This window comes from Ursus americanus, chromosome 28 (genome assembly GCF_024610735.1).
Source record: "Ursus americanus isolate L20-20 chromosome 28, mUrsAme1.1.p, whole genome shotgun sequence".
NCBI classification, from domain to species: Eukaryota; Metazoa; Chordata; class Mammalia; order Carnivora; family Ursidae; genus Ursus; species Ursus americanus.
The window spans coordinates 2,153,666-2,167,749 of NC_142154.1; the positions used below are offsets into that span (position 1 = coordinate 2,153,666).

Below are 14,084 nucleotides of genomic sequence, written 5' to 3' on the forward strand. Positions count from 1 at the left end.
CCCACCCTTCTCCGGGGCCTAGTGGTGACCCCAGGATTTGGGGGTGAAGCAGGGAGGGTGCACCCAGAACTGAAATCCACTCATCAGCACAATGGGGTCTTTGTTCCTTAACGGCCCCTCCGTCTCATCAGCCCGAGTTGGCGATTCAGTCTCTTTGCTCCCCGCTTACACCCCCAGGGCTCCAGGGCCGCCAAGAGATTTGCTCTGATACGAAGACAGAAGGGTCTTTTAAGGCTTCCTGCCTTTGTGCGTGCTCTTCTCGTGACTTGAAATACGTTCTCTCGAGCCTTCTGCCTTCCTTTCTCCAGGTGGAAAACCCTCCTTCATCTTTCCAGCCCCAGCTCACGGGCTGATTCCTTGGTGAGGCCATTTAGCAAGTCACTGCAGACGGTGGCTCTCGATTCAAACCTGTGTTAGGACCCTTCCCACTCTGGGACTGGTCCCCACCCCACCTGTCTTCTCCAGCAGCCTGAGAAGCCCGTGCCTTCATCCTGTGCCTGGCTCGGTGAGTCTCAGGACGCTACTTGTTGCCTAAACAAGTGGATAACAACATCGACATCACCTTAACTGTAACAGTCGTATTACAGTTGTATTACCTGGTATTTACACTGCCCACTTGGGTTGGCAACAAATTTTCACATGTAAGAGTTTTTTGATCCTAAGCCACAGATTAGTGCGGATAGTGACACACTCATATCCATGGGCACAAAAAATATCCGGGGAGGCAAACTAAACAAACCGTTCTAAGAGCTTGGAGTGTGGTTAAGAAGGCAGCTTGGAACAGGAATGCATTTCAAGTCTTTCTCTTGGATTCCAGCCAAAGGAAGGACCGATGTCGGTGGGTCCTGCAAGCTAGTCAAGGTTGCCCAGCATATGGCAGAAACGCCGACGGTCTCTGCAGGAGAGATTGCATAGCAAACGAGGGGCTGAGCACAATGTGTAGAGGACAGGCCTCCGGGGGCAGCCAGAGCCCAGGGGAGCGGCCATGCTCGCCACTCTTGGAGATACCGGAGGGCGGGGTGTGCCCTGGGCGTGGGACTCAGGGCTGGCCGTGCCGCTACACGGGGCCCAGGAGCTGGGACCACCCTCAGACAGGCTCTCCATAGGTCTTGCTCGGAGGCCTGCCTGAACAGCCATCCAGAAACGCTCTCTCGGCTCTTCCAGCAGCTGGGACGTGGCTGCTCCCTGGTCAGCTGGAGGTGGCCGCCACGGACACGTCCTCACTGCGGGGACAGCCGGCCCAGTGCGGGCTCCCTGTGGCCCCCAGCAGCCCTCCTCTGGCAGAGCAAAGCTGGAGCAAACGCGAGCCCCCTCCTTCCTCCATCTGCAATGAAAGAGTAGGAGAGGGAAGTTCAGAATCTGTCCCAGATCCTAAATCCAAGGCAAGACCAGCGATGCAGGGAAATTGCAGGGTACATGAAGGGATTCAGTGGCTCAGAAGAATGGAGCTAATACTCCCGTATGAAACTGCTGTGGGACATCAGAGAACACTTGAGAAGCGTAGATTTCAAATGAGACCCACTAGTGCACTGGAAATCAATTTAGTGCTTTGAGACCAGCATTGTTTTTAAAAGTAAAAAAAGGAGTGTATAAGAACGTATCAGGTTCCAAGCGAAACCATGTTTCATATCACCTCTGTCCTGTGTTCACTTCGCTACACCATAGCTAGGGTGTTGTTTCGTGAAACTCTTGTTTTAGTTATATATATTTATGTTTATAAACATTGATACACATACGCATCTTATATGTGTTTATGTGGTATGTATTATGATGCGAGATGTAAATTCTTACGGTGAGAGAGGATTTACAAAGTTTCAGAAAACAATGGATAGGGTTTGGAATGGAGTTGTGTAGGGAGAGCATTTTAAGCCCAAAATATTCCCAATCTTCTCTTCCAACAAGGTGGCCTTGTCCCCCTTATCCGAGGCAGAGAGCCCGGACTAAGGGCGCCATGAGTTTGTTTCTTTCTGTTCTTGCCTTTTCTTAAAGGCATCAGAAGAGCTAGGACAATGGAAAGGTCGGGGAGGGCGGGCAGGCCCCCAGCCTCACGAACCTTCCCTCTCCTCCTTCCTTCTCCTCGTCCTCTGAGCACTCAGTGGCCAGCTCCCGCCGGGCTGTGGGGTCCAGGCCCTGCAGCAGGAGACCCCTTCGTGTCCTAGAGCCAAATCTCGGCTCCCTACTCCCCGTGCATTGAGCCGATTGGGAAATGCCGATAATACAAGTGTGTCTATGTGTGCGTGTGCGTGTGGGTGTGTCGAGAGAAATAGAAAGTCTTGAAAGAGATGATGTGTCATTTACCAAAATGCAAACCCAAACCAGTCATCACCCCCCCCCCCACACACACACGTACACACACACACACACACAGGCAGCAATTGGACCACAAAGTCTGAAAAATTCTTGCAGGCCAAAAACTCTGGTAATTTAAAGCTGTAATATTGCTTTTCTTTGAATCTCCTCTCAGTCCGACTTTGAGATCCCTGATGTCAATTCAATACCCCGGCGGCTGGCTCCCCAGGAAGGGGTCTTAGTTGTTCGCCCCCGGGCGTGTTTTGAGCCCTTTCCCAGGTCTCTTGGAAGTAGGGCTTACTTTGGGTTTGTGTGTTTTAAATTCTTTGCTGTTTTTTTTCTTTCTTCCTTCTTAGGTTGTAATGAAGTGAGGTATACACATTGATTATGGATTTATTATACCATCACTTTGCATTTTCACTTTTAGAAAGTTTTACTTTTCATAAAAATGTTATGGTTCGTAGAATAGGGTGACCAGTTGTCCCGTACCCCCCAGCCTGTTCTTCAGAGATAATCCCTGATGACAGGTTGGTGAGGATTCTGAATTTTTCTATTTCCAAACACACCCATGTACACACACACACACACACACACACACACACACACATTGCCCTGCAACACACTTTTTTTTCCACGTCTGTGTAGCACAAAAACAGTCTACCTAATTCTTCTCTATGCATGAAGAGTATTCCCTGTATCTTCATGGTCAAAATAAATACAAAATAGCATGGACAGCTCACCGGTGTGTCTGGGGGTGGGGTTAAATGGACTAATTGTCCCCCGTTAGAGGTCGTCCAGGTGAAGTTACCGCGCATGTTTAGCTCGACTTTATACACTTTATCTGGCTAGGAAGCACCTTTCCACGTTAAATGCAGGCATCCTCACACATTCAGTAAATATTTATTGAGCGACTGATAGGAGCCACTGGCTGAGCCAGGCTGGTGGCCCAGCTCTGAGCACAGTGGACAAACGCTTGCTGTGGGTCAGAATCTCAGAGAGCACAGATCCACCCCAGCTAAGACAGTGCTGGGGGTCTGGACAGAGGTGCAGATTTATTCTGAACAAGTGTTATCTAAGGATGGGGCATGAAGAGTGGTGGGAATCTAGCACAATCAAGGGAGGCCAAGGGCACGCGAGGCATGGGGAATGCCTGTGCAGGGCCCGTAGGCTCCAGGGGGCAGGGGCACTCAGGAGACTTACAGGTTAGTGGTCCAGCAAGGGTTCCAGAAAGGAGCAGTGCAAGAAGGGCCCACCGGGCTGATGACGGAAGAGCTGAAGCTGAGCCACCAAGAAGACTTCCATCACGTTAAACTTCAGTCGTGTTCCTAACAGGATTCCGAGATGATACACATGAGAAAAACTCCTGGAAAGCGACAGCATACCATCTCCCCTGGACGGTCACGTGCTCTGAAGCATGGAGACTGGGAGGTTGGATTCCGGGGGGAAGCGAGGGAAGACCCATCAGATATGGCAGCATAGTTGGAATGGACAAAGAGAGAAGATAGAGCCTCCAATATCATGCTCAAAGATTCTTGATGGAACTGCCAGTGATCTAAAAATGCATGACCTCTCAGTCATTAAGGAGGACAAAAAAGAGTGAGTAACTGATTAACTGGCCCGGAAAGCAAGGACAGGAGGTAACAAGGAGCCACACAAAGAGAAAACATGGCGGAAGGAAGATGTCTTGATTCAGATGTAAGACATAAGGTTATACATTAGATATGTGTGAGCTATATGAGAGATGATATAAGGTATGAAGTCACGTGGTTGACCCTTGAACAACATGGGGTTGAACCACGTGGATTCACATATATGTGGATTTTTTTCCTAATAAAGTACAGAACAGTAGTATAAATGGATTTTTTCTTCCTTACCATTTTCTTAACTACATTGTCTTTTCTCTAACTTATGTGACTGTAAGAGTACTATCTATGGTACATATAACATACAAAATTTGTGCTAGTCAGCTGTTTATGTTGTTGGTAAGTCTTCTGGTCGACGGTAGGCTGTTAGTAGCTAAGTTCTCGGGGAGTCAAGAGTCATACGGACCCCTAGCCCCCATGTTGTTCAAGGGTCATTTGTATATTTAAAAAAGGAAGACTCCCAGATTCAGCTTAAAAAAGAAATGAAAATAAAATTAAAAAAAGCACATTCTCCCTCCCAATCTAGTTACATCCCACTTTTAAGAGACACATTTAAAACAAAATCGCATCAAATGAAAAGTACAGGGATGGGCATCCATGGAGCAAATGCAGATTAAAAGAAAGTGGGGTGGCAGTGTTAATTCTGTCCACCTACATAAATATTGGGGTAAATCAAGAAGTACCCCTTACAAAGTGATACAAAGAAGAACACACAATGGAGACAGGAACGTCAGAGCACTTTAAGCATCCGATAAAGTCACTGACATATACAAAACAAAAATGTTTGGACTATTAGAAACACGGTGTCAGATTTGAATGTTCGCCAGTCTAAACCTTATCAGATTAATTAGAAGAGCTATCAGTCAGGAAATCGAGGTGTTGAATTACGTGACTTACAAGATTGGATATATATTTATGTACATGTATTTTAATATCACATTTGTATATATACATCCTTGAAGTTCCAAACAGAATTCTAACTCTTTGGAAATGTGCACGCCACATTTAAAACACTTAGTCACATCACATACCGGCTCGCAAAGTAAACCTCGATAAATTCCACCAAGTAAAAAATGTCCAGGACACATCCTGTGGCGACGATGCAATTAAACTGGAATTTTCTAATAAAAAAATTATAAGAACAGCAAGGCTACATCTTGGCGATTTGACCATAAGACATGAACGAGGACAACAGCAGTCCCTTGCAGAACCGAGTCTAAGCTGGAAATCAAAACTACAATTACAGACCAATTTACAAAACAACAATTGAACGTCATGCTTCAAAATTCATGGGGTTGTGGCCACAGAGACATTCAGAGGAGAATTTCTAGCTTTAAACGATGATGATGATGACGGCAGTACTGGTAATCACAAGCAGCCAATAAACTGTGTTAAGGGGTGGACATCCAGTATTTTAATTCATTCTCACAAAGTTCCCTGGGGTGGCTACTACAATCGTCTGCATTTTATGAATAATGAGACAGAGTCACGGAAAGGTCAAGCGGACGTTCAAGGTCAGACGCTGAGTAAATAATTGCACTGGCATTTGAACCCAGTGGACTGAGTCGAGCTGGACTCTAAAGCCAGACCAGGTAACTACTGCAGGGATGCTGTCCTCTCTGAAATAGAAAGAAAGGATTTGAGGAAACCAAACATTAAGCTCTGGAAGGTAGAAAAAGAAAATATAAGAAACAGAGGGGGGGAAAAAAGGAGTAAAACTCAAGTGGAACTAAATGAGACGGAGAGCAAACCGGAAAGAGTAGATGTTTGCAGAGAGGAGGGCGACCCACAGCCCGCGCACAGAGTTCCAGAAAACTTTGCAAATTAACGGGCAACTCCACGCTAATAAACTTGAAAATCATGTGTTCAAAACGGACAAAGGAAAAGATTTTTTAAAAATTGAGGAGTCCAATAACCAAGGAGAGTTTCAAAGAACCACCTTAAAAGTGGTGCCGGGACCAGAAGGTTTTACAGAAAAACGATTTCAAGCTTCTACTAGACGTATTTTAAAATATCCAACTTTTTCAGAGGGTAGGAAGGGATGTTGGCTTCCCAGATCTTTTAGAATGCCGGCACGACATGGGGTGACGACGGGTTGTTTCTGTTTGTGGACACAGATACAAAAATCCCAAACAAAATACGGGCAAAGCGAGTCCAGGGGTTTAGTAAAAGAATTGCATGTTGTGAGCCAGTGGGACTTGAAAAAAACACCCAAACACAGGTAGCCCAGTCCTACAAAAGCCAGCCACAGGTTCCTTCCCACTGACAAACCAGAAAAGGAAAGATACATGTGCAGGCCAAGGAGCTGAGACAGCATTTAATAAACAACACCCATTCTCGGTGAAAATGCTGCCCGAGTTACAATTAGTAGAATATTTCCTTAACATAATAAAAAATAATTTTATCTTGATATAGCAGTCAGTATCCTACTTACCATAAAATGCTGCAGGAATTTCCATCACTGTCTAGAAAAAAACGTGGAATGCCTCTATGTGCCATTGTTTACTAATGTTCTGGAAACTTCAGTGATATTAAAAAATAAAATGAAATAAGTAGCATACGCATTTTTAAACAAAGCAAACTTTTAAAAAAGACTTTATTTATTTATTTGAGAGAGAGAGAGAGACAGCACAAGTGGGGAGAGGGAGAAGCAGACTCCCTGAGGAGTAGGGAGCCCGATATGGGGCTAGATCCCAGGACCCTGAGATCATGACCTGAGCTGAAGGCAGACGCTTAACTGACTGAGCCGCCCAGGTGCCCCTAAATGAAGCAAATTTTTAACATTCAGTTGGAATCAGTTGGAAACTGAAGAGAAGCTATTGAAGAACTAAGGTATGAGGAAATTGAGATCTACGAGGTTGCCAATTAGAGATAAAAAGGCAAAACCCTTGACTTACTTACGTATAAACAATACCCAACTAGAAAATATATTTTACATGGTTCCACTCAAAATAGAAAGAAAAGCCCTGGGAAATAAAGGTAATTAGAGATATTTAAAACCTACATGACAAATATAAAATTTGCTTTAAAAGAAAAGTTTTAAAAATTTAAGAAATGTTCTCAGATGGGGAGACTTTCTCCCTAAGTTCATCTGTAAATCCCAGGCAATCTTAAAAATTTCAACCAGATATTTAAGAGCCTGAGAAAATCACTGTAAAGTTAACAGAACTACTTGTTGGCAAAAATTAACCATAAATTTCTGTTTTGTTCCTCAAAACAGGAAGCTTTATTTTTCTGGTTAAAGGTGTGATATATGATGTAAAAAAAAAATCAGGCAAAGGAATTATGAAGCATGAAGGAAAAGCTTTCTGTAAAGACCATCCCCTAGCACTTTACGCACCCTCCAAAAAAATTACCAACCGGTTTGTGTTCATTAATATGAGTCCATTTTTGTAAACAGAACTAGTCTCTAGAACCATTGCACAGTTTCTTAGCGTTGCGATATATGGCGGCCCTTTTCCATGCCCACAGACGGGGGTTTATTGTATCCCTACTATTGGCTGCACAATGCTCCGCGGTGTGACGGACCGTAGAAAATTTAACACCATCTCTCACTGATGCACATTTAGATTGTTTCCACTCTTTTGCTTTTTTTTTTTTTTTGAGTGATTTTTTTTTTTTTTTTTTTGGTCCATTGTCTGTGTCAGGCATTCAGCTCAGTACCTCCTGGGAGTACTTCCCTCGGTTTTCTCGGGGGCTAGCATGGTCGTCTCCACTCTGTGGGCCGTCAGCTACGCCGTGAAGGGGCTGCACGCCTCGCTTGGGGCTGCACAGGACCTCTGTGCTCCTGCCTGTCCCTCTACCCAGTGACAAACCCCGTTGTGTGTGGCTTTGCGTGATGGCACTTCCTGCGCGTGTCCCGCGTGCGAAGCCCTGTTCCAGGCACTGGGACTTCATGAGGAGTAACCTTAGCCCATCCCTTCCGAACGGTGACGGGTTGATGTGCCTTTCTTGAATGTATCCGGATACTTCTTGACATGAACTGTATCTCCAGCCTTTATCATATCGGGGGGGATACATATTAAGGGGGAAGTCCTGTCCCGCTCTGTCCTTTGTCTCAGAGGCCTGGGTGTTGGGGAGGGCATCCTGATGACCCCACTCGTGCCTGCACGTTGGTGGCTGAGATGACCTTCCAGAGTGCTGGAAGGTGAGGGGCGCCTCTCAGGGTCTTACACACCTTCTAGGCTCTTTCAGAGAAGCAGTTTCCAAAATGTGTTTCTGGTGGCTCGGACTTGTCATCTACTCTGAGGTGCAGCCCACTGGGGCTCCTTGTCACTGTGATGTCAGCCGCTACCTGGAGTCCTTTGTTCTGTGGTCATAGGTGGGGTGTTTTCCCTGGTGCATTAGTCAGGGTTCTCCAGAGCCACAGAACCAACGGGTGGGTGGGTGGATGGATGGATGGATGAGAGAGAGAGAGAAATATAAAGAAAGAGATGTATTCTGAAGGGTTGGCTCACACAGTTATGGAGAAGTCCCACGATCTGCCACCTACAAGCTAGAGGCCCAGAGGAACCGGGGGGTGCACTCTACATCAAGCCCACAGCCTCTGAGAACCAGGGCAGCCAACGGTGTAAGCCCCGGTCCGAGGCCAAAGGCTCAAGAACCGGAAGTGCTGACACCCGCACCCCAGGGCGGGAGAAGATGGCATCTGTCCCAGCTTCTGCTGAGCACATTCTCCCTTCCTCTGCCTGTTGTTCTGTGCAGGCCCTCAAGGATGATGGATTGGATGGTGCCCACCCTTTACTCAGTCTACCTTCAAATGCTCATCTCTTCTGGAAACACTCTCACAGACGCACCTGGAAATAATGTTTGACCAGCGATCCCTACTTGGGCTGACACATAAAATTAACCATCACACACTTCGCCTTAGCCTGGAGTGGGAAAGCTTAGTTGAAAGGGGCCTTTGAGACGCTCACCCACCATTCATTCATTCCTTGCACATGATGCCCCTACTCGGCCAAGCCCTAGCAGAGCTCTGGGGACACAAAATTAGGAGACATCGTCTCTCCACTCCAGGAGGTACCAGAGGAGGGAGAGAACGAGGTCAACACGACCGCTCACGTACCAGCTGGGAAACAGCCCAGAGATGCTGTGCCTTTGTCCGGTCCTGTGCCCGCGTACAGACACGCACACAACACGGGTCCTCCACAGTCCCAGCCACAGGTCCTCCATTCCTCCTACCTCCAAGTCCCTCTTCAGTTCAAGATAGAAAACACCCCCTGGGCCGATGTGACCCAACTTGAAAAATTGCCTTTGATATAAGCCACTGTCGGGGAATTCAGAAATTTGAAACACATTTTATCAGCTAGTTTTCCTTTTCTGCATATGGTTATTTACCCTCTCAAAGTTCTCCAGTGAATTAAGTGTATTTTATCCAGATGGAAATACTGTGGCCTTTCCTCCAGTGAGTTAGCTCTGCCCAGCACAGCCACGGACGCGTCATGCTTTTTCAGCAAGTGCTGAATGAAACAAATGGGAAGAGAGGCAGGGAGGAGGGAGGGCGAGCTTACTGACCCTGCTCCCCGGCACAGTCCACAAGTTGTTCAAACTCCTTTAAAAGAGGAACTAGCCACTTCTTTGCACTGGTTTTATCGTGTTGGACTTTGCATTTTCTATATGGATGACAGTGCGGCCAAGGTGGGTCTAGAGGCCCACGGAGGACCGTGACGGGGCGTCAGTCCTCCTCTCTCTTTGGGATGCAGTGGCCTCGTGTGTGTGAGGGGACACCGCCCCCCCCCAGCCCAGCACTCTGTGGAAGGGGTAGAGGATAAGCTAGTCGTTGGGAGGAAAACGCCTCCAGGGAGTGGGAGAGCCGTTTCCTGGGCTAAAGCAAATCCTTTCGGTTTTTCTGCCGGGAAGTGAAAGCAGCTGGTGCTATTGGGGTAGCCATGCTGGAAACTTCTCTGTGCGTCCCTGGGAAGCCTCTGGAAGAGACCCCTGAGGTCATCTTGCAGGGGACTTACTAGGGGCAAAGGAAAACCTACGAGAGCTTGGCAAACACTCGTGGAGCGTGGGGCAACATCCTGGCCCTGGCCAGGCCTTGAAGACCTTTGGAAGGCTGCTGCACCCAGGGAAAGGCACGGGCTTGCCCCCAAGCTCTGCTAACATTTGCTCCCATTACGAGCCATGGCTGGTTCCAATGTCCTGAACACAATTACCAAAGCTAAGCAGAACCATGTGACCACAGCACTGTGTTTCCAATTATTCTCTCTCCCTTCTCTCTCTGTCTCTCCCTCTATGCCAGGCCTAGAGGGAAAGCAGTCTCCCACCGAAGTCCAATTCTGGCCACTCCTCTACAACGCTTTTGCAATTATTCCTTTCCGTTGTTACATTTTCCATAAAAACAAGGCACATTTTGAAACCCATCTTTGCTCGGGACCACAGGGGTAACCCCTTGCCAGCACATCACCAGCCTCCCATCCCATGGCCCCTGCCACCCCACATGGGAGCCAAGGCTGCAGAAAGTCTCGGTTCCCTCTGGAAAAGCTTATTTTAAAAACCTGACAGTACTCATTAGGCTCTCCTGCAAATGGTCCACTGGGATTAGCACAGCGTCCAGAGAGGAATTTGACCTGTCTGCTCTCCTAAATCCCACGTGTAGCCAATTTTTCCACCACTGAGAGAAGCGCACAGCCTTGCACCTGGTCCCGATGTACCCAAATGTTTGTGTCCTGGAAAATGCCCATCTAGGGAGCTTGTCTTTGCTGGGACAGCTATGGTGGGCTGGGAGAGAATGTGAACGGGAAGGGGGATTGGGCTTGCATTCTAAGAATCCATGCAGATGGCGACAGAGCTTGGTGGAAAAGAATGCAGAGGCTTTTGTACGAGAGGCCGGCACTGGAAGGCAGAGTTTCAGCTTTGACTGCAGGTGACTGGCTCCTGTCCTAGGCTTGGTGTGGGATAAAAGTTTTAAAAAGCCTCTTGGTCCCTGGATGTTACTGTTTTCCATTCGTGTGCCAGTAGCATCAGAGAGAAGAACAACTATTCTTTTTTTTTTTAATGATTTTTTATTATATTATGTTAGTCACCATACAGTACATCCCCGGTTTCTGATGTAAAATTCGATGACTCATTAGTTGCGTATAACACCCAGTGCACCATGCAATACGTGCCCTCCTTACTACCCATCACCGGTCTGTCCCATTCCCCCACCTCCCTCCTCTCTGAGGCCCTCAGTTTGTTTCTCATAGTCCATAGTCCATAGTCTCTCATGTTGCATTCCCCCTTTCTTTATCCCTTTCTTCCCCTACCGATCACCCTATTTCTTATGGAAGAACGACTATTCTAAGAGGACTTTTTTTTAGGCACAAAGAGAAGTCTATTAGCTTGCATATGTGAATACATAGTGTGGCATCAGGTATGGCTGGTTCTAGGTGCTCAGATTACATCATTTAAATTCATCCTTCTTACTCCTTCTGTCCTCCTTGCTTTCTCTTTTCCTGCTCCCCACCTGTCCCCCAATCTCTGTGAGTTCTGTACTTTCGTGTTAGTTTTACTCTCAGCAGCTCTCCCTACGCAGTGGCCCTCAGCAAGTTCACATTTGTATCCTCCTGGTTTAGTACCAGGGCATGTCCAGAAGGATCTGAACACAAAACTTTGATTATCTTTCAATTTTTCAAATGGATGATGGACCAGGGCTGGCTATGAGAAACACACGCATGCGTGTACACACACACACACACACATACACACACACACCCTTCCTTCTCCATGAGGCCCAGGTGAGCTGTGGGGAGTCTGAATGAAGTTGAACAAAATGCTAAGAAATTTGGATATAAATATATAAATACTCATAGTGAGCTTTGCATTGAGAGTTACTAGTTCTGGGAAGTTGAGTTGACAGAATCGAAACAATGCCTGTTTGGGGGATGATGGCAGGGAGGAGAGCGTTTACCATTTGGATTTGAAAGGTGGCATCTGGTGTAAAGGTGAGGAATGAGAAGGGAAAAAGAGAACACTAAAAAGCTTGAATTCTATGTATTTTTCAGCCAACAGATCCGAGCATTGCATGTCTGGTTTTAACAAATCCTCTCAAAACGAAGCAGGCTCTTGGCGAGCAGACGGTGCCCTCCGGACCCGGGTTCATGACTTTGGGGCACGTAAAACACAGAAGTGATAAAATGAGAGTTTCAGTGGTTTCAGGGGAAGGAAGCAGACGTGGGTTGTGGCTCGAAGGGGAGGTGAGCATGAGGAGAGAAAGTGCAGGGTGTAAAACCCTCGTTCAAGAAGATACGAAGGCATAATGCTGCATTGTCAACGCGGTGTTGAGGATAGCAGCACTGTGTGTGCCCCTAAACACTGTGAAGATGATAGAGCTCATGTTAAGTATTCTCACTGTAATAAAAGACAAAGGGAAAAAAAGAAGAGATGAGGGGCATAAGAGAAAGGCAGATAACAAGAGGAGGATGTGGAATTGACACATAGTTGTTTTTTTCTAGAGAGAGAGCGTGTGCACGTGAGCAGGTTGGGGAAGGGAGGGGTGGAGGGAGAGAGAGAATCTTAAGCAGGCTCCACGCCCAGCACTGAGCCCAACGCGGAGATCGATCTCAGGACCTTGAGACCATGACCTGAGCCAAAATCAAGAACTGGCTGAGCTACCCAGGCACCCCTCGACACATAGTTTTTAAAAACCAGAAGCAATCTGAGCATGCTTCCACCCTGTTGCTGGAGACCCGGTGGGGAGAAGAGATGAGGTAATCCGCCCGTGAGAGGGATGTCATCAGTGTCAGCATGAAGCCGGGGGAAAGAGCAGGCTCCAGAGTCTCACTGCCTGGTTTAAGTCCTGCTGTCACCAAGCCCCAGCTGTGTGATCTCGAGCAAGTGACTTAACCTCTCTGTGCTTTGGTGATCCTTTTTGTAAACTGAGGATATTGATGGAGCCTACCGTAGATTTTTCTGAGGCTGAAATAGTAAAAGCAATTAGAACAGTGCCTGGCATATCAAGCTCTGAATAAATATTAGCTATTATTATTCTGTTGTTGCTATGCGTCAACACTCGGGAGGAGTGGGAGCCAGAGGACAGATGGGGGGGGGGGCGGGCGTTCCACCACCAAGGGCGTGGAGAGTATGTGTGGATGGCAAATGCATGTGCTAATTCGATGGTAGAAACCTGGGAGGATTGCTCTCTGAGAGCTTCTGCATTTCATGAAGCAGGAGGAGACGTTCTCTCTCTATGCTGGGGAGGGAGGGAAATTTAGTTTCTAAGAAGGGAAAGTTTTGAAATAGTCATTGAGAATGTACGATCAGGCTAAGTATGGAAATGCCCTGCAATTGTTGGCCAGAGCCGGGGGTCCCGTGGGCCGGCCACGGGTGTCCCATGGCAGCGGTCCGCTCGGGGGTGGGGGTGTCCCCTGCAGGGCTCAGCACCCTGCAGCCAGGCATGGGGCTCAGCAAAGGGCTGGCTCCGTCCGTGGTGGACAGTTCTCCCTTGCTTAAGATGGAAGCACATGGAGTACAGGACTTTGAGATCCTGGGGAGAGGGCGGCTTGACGACATGGACCGATGTCGGGTTAATTTGTACTAACGCATCAAGAGCCATGCCTGACATATAGCAAGCTTTCCAATATTTTTTCGTTCATTCTTTTTAATTCACTGCTATTGGTTGCTATAGATGGTTGGTGAATAAACTAATAATATTAAAGGGCTGATACAGTAAACAATCAATGTGTGCCATGTGGGTGTTGAAAACAGTCTTAAGAAGAAATTCTCTTTGCAGGGGCTCTGAAAGGGCTTCTAGTGAGGGAAATGTTGGAAGGTCTCTGCGTTTCCTTACTGCACCCTGACTGTGCACACACAGTGGCCCCACGGTTTGCTCTTCTAGCAACAGCTCTGCTTTGGGGCTTGGGCCCAGGTCAGGAGCCCTGCATGGACCCCTTTGCCACCTGCCTCACGGAAACTGAAGCCAAGGGAGGGGCCTCGTGGTGGCACCGAGCTGGGCGGGCTGGGCTCAGAGAGACGGAGTTGACCAGTGTGGAAAGCCGGCCCTCCCTCTGTCGGGCTGTGAGATGGAGATCCGTGGGGATGGCCAATGGAGCAGGGGGCCCGGGCCAGGGTGTGACCCTGGGCCCAGGGTGTGACCCTGGGCCCAGGGAAGGGTGCACGGGTTTGCCAAGTGCCTGCTGTGTATAGGCTTTTCCCATGTGTTACCGTCTC

At 47.7% G+C, this 14,084-nt stretch overlaps 1 protein-coding gene across 1 annotated transcript in view; it reads left to right on the forward strand.

Moving 5' to 3' along the window:
• The window catches only part of LOC148107537 (pro-interleukin-16-like), a 74,816-nt gene that overhangs the window by 14,912 nt on the left and 45,820 nt on the right, over window positions 1–14,084 (forward strand). The gene's annotated exons all lie outside the window — the stretch shown is intronic.